The sequence below is a fragment of the Oryctolagus cuniculus genome, chromosome 16 (assembly GCF_051225735.1).
Source record: "Oryctolagus cuniculus isolate XC-2025 breed Fujian yellow rabbit chromosome 16, ASM5122573v1, whole genome shotgun sequence".
Lineage (NCBI taxonomy): Eukaryota > Metazoa > Chordata > Mammalia > Lagomorpha > Leporidae > Oryctolagus > Oryctolagus cuniculus.
The window spans coordinates 8,104,425-8,119,835 of NC_142882.1; the positions used below are offsets into that span (position 1 = coordinate 8,104,425).

Here is a 15,411-nt window from a genome sequence, read left to right on the forward strand (position 1 = left end):
TTTTTAAGGTTATTCATTTATTTGAGAAGTTGAGTTACACACAGTGAGAGGGAGAGACAGAGAGAAAGGCCTTCCTTCTGTTGGTTCACTCCCCAGATGGCTGCAATGGCCATAGCTGTGCCAGTCCAAAGCCAGGAGCTTCCTCCTGGTCTCCCATGTGAGTGCAGGGGCCCAAGCACTTGGGCCAACTTCCACTGCTTTCCCAGGCCATAGCAGAGAGCTGGATTGAATGTAGAGAAATCTGGACTAGAACCAGCACCTATAGGGGATGTTTGTGCCACAGGCAGAGGATTAATCACTATGCCACGGCGCTGGCCCTGGTCATTCTATTTTGAATTTCTTGAGGAATCTTCATGCTGTTTTCATATAGGTGTACTAATTCACATTCCCTCTAGCAGTGTACAAGCATTTCCTTATTTTCTTATCAGAACTAATTTATTTTATCTTATGATTTTGATGATAGCCCAGGCACAATCTCATTATAATATTTATATTTTTTCTATCAATTAGTGATATTGAGTTTTTTAAATGTAACTGTTGGTCATGTATATATCTACTTTTTAGAAATACATATTCAGGCCCTTTGCCATGCTTAAGTAATCCTATTTGCCTTCTTACTATTGAATTATTTGAACTGCTTATATAGTTTAGTTATTAACAGATTACAGTATGTATTATTTTCAACCATAATCTTAACATTCTTTAATGATGGGAATATGTTCTGAAAAATGCATCATTGAGTAATTTCAATTGCTGTGCAAACAACATGACATGTTTTTACACAAATCTGACAGTGAAGTGTCTACTACACTCGGAGACCGATAATATTTGATACCCATATTTCCCTCCCTCCCTTTTTTGCTTATTTTTTCAAAGAGATGCTTTCAATCCCCTCTACAATCACAGGCTTAATTCACTACTAACCATGATACTTAACAAGTAAAATGTAGGAAGTTCACAGTTCACAGAAATAAGGTCTAAATAGATAGGATATCTATTTGATTCCTGTAGGTTTTTTTGTATTCTATATTAACTATCACATACTAGGGAAAAATATATGAAATTTGTCTTTTGGGGACTGGCTTATTTCACAAAGTATAATGGTTTCCAGTTGCATCCATCTTGCTAGTGTCACTTCAACTACAGCTAAGTTGATTTTCACCAAAGATTTCAATAATGTACAATGAGGATATGACATTCTGTTTTAAAAAATGGTGCTGAGAAACATGGATATCAAAATGTAGCCAATGAGATCACATCCTTACCTCAAACCACATGCAAACACTAACTCAAAATGGGTTAAGTTGGCTGGTGCTGTGATGAAACAGTAAAGCTGCTGCCTGCAGTGCTGGCATCCCCTATGGGCACCAATTCAAGTCCCTGCTGTTCCACTTTTGAGCAAGCTCTTGGGTATTGTCTGGGAAAGCAGTGAAAGACAGCTCAAGTCCTTGGCCCCTGCACCTGCATGAGAGACCTGGGGGAAGCTCCAGGCTTCTGGCTTTGGATTAGCCCAGCTTCAGCTGTTGCTGCCATCCTAGGAAGAGAATCAAGATGTAAGACTTTCTCCCTCTCTCTCTCTCTTTCTCTCTTTCTCTCCCTAACTCGGACTTTCAAATAAATAAATAAATCTTTAAAAAGATTAAGAACTTGGACATAGACATGAAACTATAAAGCTACTAAATATGAATGATGACTTTTGGAAATGACCTCAAAGCCAGCTCAACAAATGTAAAAAACAGATAAATAGCAGTCCATCAAACTAAAGAGCTTCTGCAAAGCAAACAACCAACAAAATGAAAACACAACCTCCGCCATGAGAGATGTGCAGCCACGTGCCACATTACAGTGTTTTGATCACATTACAACAGTGGCCCCATAAGATTATGATGCAGCTGGAAAATTCCTATTACCTGGTGATCCTGCAGCCTTTTTAATATCCAGGCACAATGCATTAATGAATTCCTGTGTGTTTAAGGTAATGTGGTATAAACAAATGTACTGCATTACCAGTCATATAAGTAGCACATACAATTCAGTATTCTACATAATAATTAATTATGATAAACAATTTTGCTACTGGTTTGTGTGCATGCTATAACATAAATTTTATCATTACTTTGGAGTGTATTCCTTCTGCTTTCATGTATAGCCCTGTGGAACTGTGTTCTTTCTACCTTTTATTTGTCGAGTGGTTATTGGTACAGTTAGCCTGTGATTATAGAGTGGACTGAAATTATGTTTTTTCAAAATTTAAAGAGAAAATAAAACTTGCCAACAGACATATGAACAGATGCTCAGATCACTAGCCATCAGGGAAATGCAAATCAAAACCACAATGAAGTTTCACCCACCCCAGTTTGAATGGCTATCTTAAAAAAAAAATAGTAAATACTGGTGAGAATGTAGAGAAAAAGATACCCCAGTACATTGCTGGTGGGAGTTAAACTAGCACAATCATTATAGAATACAATATGTAGATTCCTCAGAAATCAGAATCAGGGCCCCACTGTGGCACAGCAAGTTAAGCGGTGGCCTGCAGTGCCACAATACTTATGGGTACTGGTATGAGTCCCAGCTTCACTATTTCCAATCCAGCTCCCTGCTAATGCACCTGGAAAAGCAGTGGAGGATGCCCAAGTCCATGGGGCTCTGCACTCACATGGGAGACCTGGGAGAAGCTCTTGACAACTACCTTCAGCCTGGCCTAGCCCCGTTCAGTGCAGCCATCTGGGGAGTGATCCAGTGGATGGAAGATCACTCTCTGTCTTTCCTTCTCTCTCTGAAACTCTGCCTTTCAAAGTTTTTACTGTGCCCTTCCATCCATGCCCAGGTTTCTGTGACACAGTGCCATCTTGAAACCTTGCCTGCCACAATCTTGGAAACAACTAACAGTTGCCTCCAGAGGCTTGACCACCCCATCCACTTACATGCAGCCCCATGGAGTGAGCAGCATCACTAACCCTCCCCCATTGCCAGGCTACCCGCTGACCCTTTAGCAGCTCTGTAAAGCACTATTCCAGCCTCAGTGGCTGAAACCACCATGCCATGTCTTCAGAAAGTGGCATGGCCACATTGTGTACCCATCTGTGCCTACAGAAAACCACCAACTGCCCTTCCAACCCTTCTAAATCTCTGCCAAACAGCCAGGATGCCCCACTGAACCCTCAGTAGCCTTGGTTAGCAATCAGCAGCCCATTCTGAGTGGCTAAGATTACCAGAATGCTGAGAAGTCTCCTGAGTGTATCAACTCACTGAGGCCTTGTGAAGAAGAACTCACACTCATTTTCTCAAATTATTTTGAGACTCATTCTGTGATCCTGATAGCAAAGTCATAAAAAGAAAATTACAGACCAATATCCTTGATGGGCAAACATCCAAAAAAATCTTATGAAAATACTAGGAAGCTGAATGAAAAAGCAGATCAAAAAGTTATGTATCATACTTAAGTGGGACTTATCCTAATTATGCAAAGATGTTTCAATCTATGTAATTCAAGAAACTTAATATATTATACAGACAGAATGAAGGATAGAAATCCTATGAACATCTCTATACTTATAAATAGGTATTCAAAGAAATTTATTGCATTGTGATAAAATTAATAAATTAGATACAAATGTATATCACAATATACTGGAGATTATCCATGACACACCCATTCCAACATTGTCCTGAATGAAGTGAAGCTTGAAAGCATCTTCTCTAAATCTGAAGCAAAAGAAAGATTTCCATTTTATTTTTATTAAAATTGATTCTACTAGTGTTAGCCATAGCAGTTTTTCAAGAGAAGGAAGCAAAAGGCATACTGACAGGAAACAGAGAAATCAAATTATTTCTGTTGGCAAATAATATGATTCCATACACAGAAAAATCTGAAGACTTATCCAAAAAACTTTGTTAGAGCTCAAGCAAATTCAGAAGGTTGCAGGGTACAAAATAAACAGACAAAATCATTAGCATTATATACCAAAAATAATTTTCTCAAAAGGAAATCAATAAGACAATCTCATTCATAAAAGCTAGGGAAAAACCACCTAGGAGAAGATTTAATGAAGGCAGATGATCATTTCTACAATGAAAATTGCAAAAAAAAAGAGTGATGTAAGAAATTCTGATGGATAAAAAAGGAAGAGTTCCAATGTTCATGGATTAGAAGACTGAATGTGATGGAATGTCAACATGTCCATGGTGAAATCAAATTAGAGAATAATGTGCATTTTCCATGAAGTTCTTGAAGACTCCATGTATATTAAAATGTTCGTGCTTCCAAAGCTGTTTAAAAATTCATTGTAATCTCTATCAATATACCGTTGGCATTCATGCATCTGTAGCAAAGTGGTCTTCCACAAAGGTGCCAGAAATTTATTTATTAAATAGGATTTGGTAAACTGGATATTTGTATACAGAATGAATGAACTAGATTCACATTCCTCACCAAGTGAGGAACATGATGATTCTTCTCCCCCATCTGCCCCCCAACCCATACTCTCTCCTTTCTTCCTCCTCCCTCTTCCTTTCTCATTATTGTTTTTTACAGAGATCAATTTTTCAGTTAATTTTTATACTCATAAAATTAACTCTACACTAACTAGAGAGTTCACCAATTACTATGAAGAAAAAAAAAACAAAACAAAACAGACAAACAAAAAAAATATTGTTCCTCAACTGTCAAGGCAGGGGCTGTTCAAAATCAGTGCATCTCAAAGTGTCAGTTTTGCTCCTATAGATTACATTTTAGGTACTCTATTAATTACTGCAGATCAGAGAAACCACAATTGGAAAAGAATAGAAACTCCAGATATTAATCCACACACCTACAACTAACTTATTTTTGGCAAAGGAGCAAAAAACAACCCCTGGAGCCAAGAGAGTCTCTTCAACAAATGGTGCTGGGAAAGCTGGATTTCTCTACACACAGAAGCATGAAACAAGACTCCAACCTTACACTTTAAACAAAATTCCACTCAAAGTGGATCAAAGATATTTATCTACATCACGATACCATCAAATTACTAGAGAACATTGTGGAAACCCTAGAAGACATTGACATAGGGAAAGACTTCTTGGAAAAGACCCCAGAAGCACAGGCAATGAAAGCCAAAGTTAACAACTGGGATTACACTGAAGTAAGAAGCATCTGCACTGCAAAAGAAACACTCAGCAAAGTGAAGAGGCAACTGACAGAATGGGAGAAAATATTTGCAAACTATGAAACACAAAGGATTAACTTCCAGAATCTATGAACAGCTCAAGAAACTAAACAACCACAAAACAACCACTCAAGAAATGGACAAAGAACCTGAACAGACATTTTTCAAGAGAGGAAATTCAAATGGCCAATATACACATGAAGAAATGTTTAGGATCACTAGCCATCAGGGAAATGCAAATGAAAACCACAACAGGGTTTCACCTCATCCTCGTTAGAATGCCCCTCATACAGAAATCAACAAACAGCAAGTGCTGGTAAGGATGTGGGGAGAAGGGTACTTTAATCTTTTGTTGGTGGGAATGTAAACTGGTAAGCCATTGGAAGACAATATGCAGATATATCAGAAATCTGAATATAGACATGCCATATGATCTAGCCATACACTCCTGTGAATTTATCCAAAGGAAATGAAATTGGTTTATGAAAGTTATCTTTCCCCCCATGTTCATCACAGCACAATCTACAATAAAAAAGATATGGACTCAACCCTGATGTCCATCAACGGTTGACTAGATAAAGAAATTATGGTATATATACACTATGGAGTATTACTCAGCTGTCAGAAAAGAGAAAAAAAAGCCTGTCTTTTGCAATATGACTGTCACAACTGAAAACCAGTACACTTAAAGAAACAAGCCAGTCCCCAAAAGACAGAAATCATGTTTTCCTTGATCTGATGTAACTAATAGTTTATCTGAAATGTAATGTACTAGAGTGGAATAGACATTTTGAGAATAAATGATTGTTTATAGCCCTTGTCTCTTCCATTGAGGAACCGTGTTTCGTTTTGCTTGCCTTCTCTTCATACTGTTTGTTGAACTCCTTTAGAGTAGGGTTAACTATATGATCATTAAGTATACTAAAAATAGATCATTATAAAAATGATCTGGAGTGAGGGAAAACCTCACTGTGATTTTGATTTGCATTACCCTGAGGTTAGTGATCCTGAGCATTTTTGCAAGTGCCTGCTGGCTGTTTTAATTTAAAATCTTGAAAAATGTCTAAGTCTTTTGCCCATTTATTCACTGGATTGTTTGTTTAGTTGTTGAATATCAGGTGCTCTTCTTTTCAAAAAAGATTTATTTTATTATTCAACAGACAGAGTTACAGAGAGAGGTAGAGACAGAGAGAGGTCTTTATCTGCTGGTTCACTCTCCAGATGGCTGCAATGGCCGGAGCTGCACCAATCCAAAGCCAGGAGCCATGAGACAGGAGTCTCTTCCTGGTCTCCCATGTGGGTGCAGGGGCCCAAGGACTTGGGCCATCTTCTACTGATCTCCCAGACCATTGTAGAGAAAGAGCTGGAACAGAAGAGGAGTAGCCTGGACTAGAAACAGCAGCCATATGGGATGCCGGCCAGGGCTTTAACCCACTGCGACACTGTGCCGGCCCCTTGTGCTCTCTTAATAGATTCTGGATGTTAACCTTTTATAAGTTGTGTAGCTTGCAAATATTTTCTCCCATTCTATTGGTTGTTTCTTCACTTTGCTGAGTGTTTCTTATGCAGTGTAGAAACTTCTCAGCCGGATGTAATCCCATTTGTCAATTTTGGCTTTGATTTCCAAAATTTTGGGGTCTTTTACAAGAAGTCTTTGCCTGTGCCAATGTCTTGTGGTGTTTCCCCCATGTTCTATAATGATGTAGTGGTATTGGGTCATAGATTTAGGACTTTGACCCATTTTTAGTGGAATTTTATGTAAGGTGTAAGGTAGGTGCCTAGTTTCATATTTCTGCATGTGGAACTCTGGTTTTCCCAGCAACATTTGTTAAAGAGACTGTCCTTGCTCCACGGATTGAATTTAGCTCCTTTGTCAGATGTAGTTAGACATGGTTGTTTAGGTTGATTTCTGGTGTTTCAGTTCTGTTCCATTGGTCTGTCCATCTGCTTTTGTGCCAGTACTAGGCTGTTATAATAGTCTCTTGGTGGAGTCTTTTGGATTCCCTATATATAGGATCATGTCATCTGCAAATGGAGATTGCTTGATTTTCTACTTTTCAATTTGTGTTTTTTTTTTCTTAGCTCATGACTCTGGCTAAAACTTCCAGGACTATATTAAATAGCAATGGTGAGAGTGGGCATCCTTGTCTAGTTCCAGATATTAGGTGGAATGCTTCCAGCTTTCTCCCATTTAACAGGATGCTGGCCCTCTGTTTGTCATACATTACCTTAAGCAAAGGAATGTTCCTCCTACACCCAATTTGCTTAAGGTTTTCACCATGAAAGGGTGTTGTGTTGTATCAAATGCTTTCTCTGCTTCTATTAAGATAATTATATGGTTTATCTTGAGTTTGTTACTGTCATATATCACATTGATTGATTTGTGAATATTGAATGCATCCCTGCATCCCAAGGATAAAGCCCACTTTGGGTGAATGATGTTTCTGACATGTTGTTGGATTTGATTAGCTAGGATTTTGTTGAAGATTTTTGCATCTATGTTCATCAGGCATATTGGTCTATAGTTCTCTTTCTCTGTTGCAGCTTTTTCATGTTAGGAATTAAGGTGATGCTGGCTTCATAGGAGTTTGAGAGAATTCCCTCCATTTCAATGTTTTGAATAACTTGTGAAGAATTGGAGTTAGTTCTTTAAATGTCTTGTAGAGGGGCCAATGCTCTGGCATAATGGGCTAAGCATCTGCCTGTGGTTCTGGCATCCCATATGGGTGCTGGTTCAAGTCTCAGATGCTCCACTTTGGTCTGGCTCTCTGCCATGGCCTGGGAAAGCAGTGGAAGATGGCCCAGGTCCTTGGGCCCCTGCACTCACACTGGAACCTGGAAGAAAATCCTGGCTCTTGGCTTCAGATCAGCGCAGTTCGGGCCTCTCTGTCAATTGGGGAGTGAACCAGCAGATGGAAGACTTCTCTTTTTCTACTTCTCCTACTCTCTCTATGTAACTCTGATTTCAAATAAATAAATAAATCTTTAACAAAATGTCTGTTAGAATTCAGCAGTGAAGCCATCTGGTCCTGGGGTTTTCTTTGCTGGGAGGGTGTTTTTAACTGATTAAGTTTCTGCTTTGGTTATTGGTCTATTTAGGATTTCTATATTTTCATGACTCAATTTTGGTCAGTTGTATGTTTCTAATTATCTAACCATTTCCCGAAGAGTCTTAATCTCCTCCCTGTCTTATTACCACTCATATATTTAACAGAGATCGCTTTTCAGTTAAATTTAAACACCTAAGAATAATTGTGGGTTAATTACAGAGTTCAACCAATAGTATTAAGTAGAAGAAAAACATTGAGGTGCAGAGAGCTTTTTTGTTTGCCTATTTAATTTCCTTTGGGTAAATTCCAAGGAGTTGGATGGCTGGTTTCCTCCTCCTTCTTCTTTTTTTTTAACAGGCAGAGTGGGCAGTGAGAGAGAAAGAGGGAGAAAGGTCTTCCTTTGCCATTGGTTCACCCTCCAATGGTGCACCGCGTGGATCCAATGGCAGGAGACAGGTACTTATCCTGGTCTCCCATGGGGTGCAGAGCCCAAGTACCTGGGCCATCCTCCACGGCACTCACTAGCCACAGCAGAGAGCTGGCCTGGAAAAGGGGCAACCAGGACAGAATCTCGTGCCCCGACCAGGACTAGAACCTGGTGTGCCGGCGCTGCAAGGTGGAGGATTAGCCTAGTGAGCCACGGTGCTGGCCATCCTCCTTCTTCGAAGGCCCTGTTCTTTCTACTTGGATCTCACTCGCAAAGATCTTTCATTTAGGTCCTCTTTTTTGCCAGAGTGTTTTGGCTTTCCATGCCTAAAATACTCTCATGGGCTCTTCAGGCAGATCCAAATGCCTTAAGGGCTGATCCTGAGGCCAGACTGCTGTTTAGGACATCTGCTATTCTATGAGTCTACTGTGTATCCTGCTTCCCATGTTGGATCGTTCTCTCATTCTTTTATTATATCAGTTAGTATTAGCACACACTAGTCTTGCTTGTGTGATCCCTTTGACACTTAGTGAAAATAAGTGTGATCAATTGTGAACTGAAATTGATCACTTGGACTAGTAAGATGGCATTGGTACATGCAACTTTGATGGGATTGTACTGGAATCCCCTGGCACATTTCTAGTATATGCTTTGAGCTTCCTGTGATCTTTTACTGGGAGGTTTTCTTTCTTTACCTTCTTTCATATAGATGGCACTGTTTCCGTGTTTCTGTGTGTAGCACATCTTTAAGCATCTTTTGCAGGGCTGGACGAGTGGCGACAAATTCTTTCAATTTCTGTTTGCTATGAAAGGTCTTTTGTGGGCAGCCACAGGTAGTCACTCCCTTTGTTTACAATTAAACATATGGAGACTTCCCTGGCACAGACAATTGGGCTAGGGAGATTCCGGGAAGAGGCAGGAAGAACCTAAACCTTTCACAAGAAATGATACAGATAATCAGTCACACCTATAACCTGCATTTATCACCTAAGTGTTTTATTGTACCCTTGTAATCAATAATTAAGAACCTTATTGGGAACTCTTTGTAACCTTAAGAGCCTTTTTGATATGTAAATCTTTTGTGCTCCTTCTTGTAAACAACTGGTCATGTTTAAATACTACTGGATTTATTCAATAAAGGAGCCTTGATCAGGACTTGTCTTGGCTCCATTCTTTGCGTCCTTGTCCCCGCATTCCCACTCTCTGTTTCAGGAAAACCCAGTTCATCGTGCCGCAGGCCGGCACAAATGGCGCCCGAACGTGGGACCTGAGAATTAGAGAAGCAGTGAGGAACCTGGATTCATGGAGTCGCGACTATAGAGGTATACAATTTGTGGTGAGTACCCGACACCAAAATTGTGGAGATTTATTTTGAGCAGGCATTATGGGACAAGCATCGGGAAAAATCCCCCAATAGTAAAGGCAGTGAAGGCATTATTGCAGATGCAAGGAATAGGGTTAAAAAAGAAAGTAATAGAGCAATTTATAGAAACCATAGAAATTGCATGTCCTTGGTTTATTGAAGAAGGCCTTGTAGATGAGATGCATCAGGAGGACATGAGAAAATTGAGGAAGCCAGAAGCTGTGATGGTGAGGATAATCGATCCTGCCGATCCTCTAGTTCTATGGAAAAAGTTACTCCCTCCGCCCCTCCCTTTAAATTATTTATAAAAAACAATGATAAAAAATTATCCCTTTGTCAAGAAGGGGAATGTTTGCCAAATATCTTAAAAAGAATGTCACTCAAACCCTGAGAAAAGCAGCACAGCAAGGCCAGGAGGAAGCCAAAATCTTTTTTGATGCTTTTCCAGTGAAAGTACATACAGAAGATGGCCAAGAAATGCCCGTTACCATCCAGTCCCCTTTAAAATGTTAAAGGATTTAAAATCTGCTCATGATGCATATGAGCCCACTGCTCCCTATACCTATGGCCAGGAGAAAGAGAGAGGAAAAATTCCACAGGTATCTTGACCTAGAGAAAAGTCTTGATTCAATAACCCTTTCCAACCTGATAAATGTTTTTCCATCTTTGCAGCTTATGGTAGTTCCGGTATGTCTTGAAAAGCTTTTGTACGCTATTAATTATCTGTTTTAATTGAGTGGTTGCAGTAGCCCTGATTGGATCTGGCTCTGGTTTAAGATCTCAACTTGGTGGCTATTTTAATTAGACTAGGCGCTATGGAGGTTCCCAGCACTCTTGGTGAAACGGCGTACCTACCCAACCCCACAGCCAGTCCTGTTAGGTCCTGGCATGTGCAGTCTTCCCTGTAAATGAGGAACCACAGCCTTTCTCTGCACTCTATTTCAGCCAATGTGGCCTACCGCACCCATGCAGGATTAGCCAGATCTCTCTTGGGAAAGGGCTCCTCAGGGCGGCTTTTTTAGTCTCCATTTCCAATTCAATAACCTCCTCACTAGGAGGGGGGCAGGGGAAGTGCCTCTGGCTACTGCTGGCTTTATCTAAGGGAGCAAGAACCTTAATCCATTAACCCTTTCCAACTTGATGGGTTTTTCTCTTTACAGTTAATAAAAACTTAAGCAATGGACTCATACGCTGATAATCAATTCTTTTCTGTGCTGCTGTAGCTAACTTATCTAATGAGAGTTTTCATGTGTCTTGAAGGTTTCCCATTTTTCTGTTGACAGTATGAGTCTTGATTGGAAAAACTGCAATGCGAAGCTGTTTACATTATTTGCCTGTCTTTAATGTTTGAGTGATTACCTAACTCTGATCAGATCTAGCCCACAGCCTTGGTTAAACCTACTAATTTTTGACTAAAATGGTTTGACTCTCTGATAGTTTAAATTCTAAACCAAGTCTTTTCAACTTTGGGGCTTCCAGTCGGATCCCTGGAACTCTCAAAGGATGAGACTCTAAATTTGTTAAAGTAACAGCTGTTTGAGTCAATTCAAATTATACAAAGTGTATTAAAATGTAGTAAATGATGTCAAATCTATGTTGTATTCATGTTTTTGCTTTTCAGCTAGAGTAGTCCTATAAAAATGAGATTAAATTCTGTGTATACAAGCCTTTATGTTAAGTAAGCCAATACAGATTGGTTAAAAAAGTTGGGCTAATGCAAACTCCCTTTGGTTCACTTGCTCAGTTTTACATGTCTTTGATATGCTTTAAACTTTTTTCTCTTAAGGATGAAGATCTTTTCAAACTTGTAACCATGCACTAGTGACTTTGTTTGCTCAAGTGGTGTTATCTATCTTTTTGTTACTTAAAAGCATGGAAATGTAATTTTGACTTTTAATTCAGATATTGGTGTGGTATTCATTAATAACTCAGTGTCTTAAGTCATCTAGGCATCAGTGCTAAGTAAAACATGAAAAATGTATTATGTGTACTTTTAACATCTTAAATTTGATAAGAGAGACTGAGTTTGTCAGCATGTATTCTCATAGGTTGTCCATACATGACAATTCAAAACTATGGAAAAGTAACTACGGGTGTAAAGTTTCAGAAGGTGTGAGCAAGTCATGAAAAGTTGTAAAAAGTTTGATTTTAAAACATTGTTTACAGAGTTTTCTATAAGTTAAATGTTAATGCCAAAATTACACTAAGCTAAAGTTGAAGTCTGATCTTCTGTTATAACAATGTTTTTTTTTTTTTTTAAATGTGTACTAATGTTAGTAATTATCTGGAAATGGTCTCATGGTAAATCCTAAAATCTGTTATTGCAAAAACTATAACGTCTCTTTTTAACAGTGTCTGCTTAATCAGTTACTCTGCCATTTCTAAAGTTAGGTCGTGTAAGCTCTTTTTAACTCTGTTAAATAGTTCTGAGTTATGTGATAATTTCGTGTGCTAATTCCTACATCCAAGGTTTTTATTTCTGGTTTATTCAACAACAAGAAACATAGAATCCATATTCTGCCAAAGTAATCTGTGTACTCTATTGTCTGTTAAGTTATGATTGATAAAAAGCATTAAGTCTTAAAAAGTTTTGTTAAATAACATTATGATCAGATGTGGTCTAAAAGTGTTAAAATTGCCCTGACTAAATGTTAAGGAATTCTATTTTGACCAGATACTCTAAATTCTCTTGGCACCTTTAACAGACTTTCTGAAAATCAAAGTTTTAAATTTTCTGGACTTTTGATACCTCCAGAGGGCCCCTGGAGATGTCAAAAGATATATCTCTCATCTTGCAGAGATAATAACCAATTGGGCTGTTTAGATTAAAAGTGGTGCCAAGATGTGAAATGATGCTAAACTTCAGTTATAAATGTGTTTCTTTCTAGCTGCTCCAGTCCCTGGCTCAGTAGCCAGATCCTTTAAAGAGGGACTGACAAAGTCTAAAAAGCGTCCCGTGGTCATGATTTGCATCACCTCAATGCCCAGACCTTACCAGTAAGATACGGAATCACCCGGGAACAGGCAAGGCAAATTGTAAAATCCTGCCCTTCCTGTGTCACATTTCTCCTAGTCCCTCATTATGGTGTAAATCCTAGAGGTTTTATGCCTAATCAGCTTTGGCAGATGGATGTTACCCATTTCCCTGAATTTGGTAAACTAAAATATATACATGTCTCTTTAGATACATGTTCAGGTTTTGTTTTTGCCACCCCGCAATCTGGCGAGGCTGCCAAACATCTCTCATGGCCTTCAGGCATTTGCTGTTCTAGGAACCCCTATACAGATAAAAACTGATAATGGCCCAGCATATACTTCCAACTCTTTTAAGCACTTCTGTACTAACTTCCACATCTCATCACCGGGATTCCTTATAATCCCCAGGGACAAGGTATTGTGGAACGAGCACATGCCACATTAAAAATTATTTATAAAAAATAAAAAAGGGGGAATACAGGACCATGGCATATTCCCCACAAAAATGGCTATCACATGCTCTTTTCATTTTAAATTTTTTAATACTATTTTTTAATACTGGATAATCAAGGGAAATCTGCAGCTGATCATCACTGGCATCCTGAAACCGAAAGACAACAAGTCTACGTGAAGTGGAAAGACTCTCTAACTGCTCAATGGTATGGACCTGACCCTGTTTTAATATCGGGATGTGGACATGTTTCTATACTCTCGCAAAAAGACAATGAAGTACGATGGTTACCTGAGCGACTGGTGCGGCAAACAATGTCTCGAAGCAACCCCTCAATCTTCATTATGATAACATTGCTGATTGGGATCCCCCTGAAGATGAATGAAGCTTGCTGGCTCACATCAAACTAAGCCTAGGTCATGGACTCTGTTGGTGCGCACCAGTAGTTCAAAATTGTTCATGCACTTATGATAATGGAATTAAAACAGCAGAATTTGTACAATGGGTAAGGAACAATCAAACCTTGTTCCGTACTGGGAGGGTTATAGTTGAAAACCAATGGCTTAATGTGACTGATCAATCGAAAAGGGAGAATACTGATTTTAGCATATCAAAACTGGTCACATTGACAGACTCAGGTATACCTTTGTCAATTTTAGGAAAGAAGCCTGGTTGATGTATTGGTCAAAACTGTTGAAGTAACTCTTATGATCAATTCCTCCTTCTCTGTTGAAAGTAGCAATTTCTGGCTACATTTAGCTGCCATTAACTACTTACTACTGAAAGATCTTATAAGCTGTGACTTGATTGGAAGTTGCTGCTTTAATATCTCAAATAATGTTCCTCACATAAAATATCTGGTACAGCAGCTAAAAGGTGAACTTCAGAATATGTTTCTAACTAATCCCTTTTCTTTTGGTGAATCTCAATGGACCCACTGGCTTTTGATGTTGCTGGGTCCTTTATTGCTGCTCCTGCCTTTTTGTCAGTGCCTCCCCTGTATATTCCAAGGCCTCTCTGTGCCACTTGGTACCGTTTGGTCTGAGATTTTAAAGTTGCATTCACAGCTTCACCCCCGAGCCAAAAAGGATGGCATTGAATTCCAATGACGGGTAAGACTCTGTCTCCTTGTACCAACCTAAGACAGGAGCCTCAGAGAATGTCTGGGGTGTCCAATGACGGGTAAGGACAAGAAGAGACACGGGCAACCTAAGACAGGAACAGTGTCTCAAAAAATAAAAAAGGGGGAAATGTGGGCAGCCACAGGTAGTCACTCCCTTTGTTTACACTTAAACATATGGAGACTTCCCCGGCACAGACAATTGGGCTAGGGAGATTCCGGGAAGAGGCAGGAAGAACCTAAACCTTTCACAAGAAATGAAGTGTTTTATTGTACCCTTGTAATCAATAATTAAGAACCTTATTGGGAACTCTTTGTAACCTTAAGAGCCTTTTTGATATGTAAATCTTTTGTGCTCCTTCTTGTAAACAACTGGTCATGTTTAAATACTACTGGATTTATTCAATAAAGGAGCCTTGATCAGGACTTGTCTTGGCTCCATTCTTTGCGTCCTTGTCCCCGCATTCCCACTCTCTGTTTCAGGAAAACCCAGTTCATCGTGCCGCAGGCCGGCACAGTCTTTATTTCACCTTAATTCACAAATGAGAGCTTTGGAGGATATAATATTCTGGGCTGGCAGTTTTTCTCTTAGTACCTGGGCTATATCTCACCATTTCCTCCTAGCCTGTAGGGTTTCTGATGATAAGTCTGCTGTGAGTCTAATTGGAGATCCTCTGAAAGTAATCTGGCATTTCTCTCTTGCACATTTTAGAATCTTTTCTTAATGTTTCACTGTGGTGAGTTTAATTACAACATGTCATGGTGAGGATCTCTTTTAGTCATGTTTATTAAGGGTTCTATGAGCTTCCTGTACTAGGATGTCTCTGTCCTTCTTGCAACCCGGAGAGTTTTCTGCTAGTATCTCACTAAAAAG

The 15,411-nt window shown here is 39.3% G+C and overlaps 1 long non-coding RNA gene across 1 annotated transcript; it reads left to right on the forward strand.

Moving 5' to 3' along the window:
• The first annotated feature begins 9,473 nt into the window (after nt 1-9,473).
• On the forward strand, nt 9,474-14,963 carry LOC149121447 (uncharacterized). The gene is made up of 2 exons (XR_016223224.1): nt 9,474-9,963; nt 13,538-14,963. It is a non-coding gene; the product is annotated as an uncharacterized LOC149121447 (long non-coding RNA).
• The last annotated feature ends 448 nt before the right edge of the window (nt 14,964-15,411 follow it).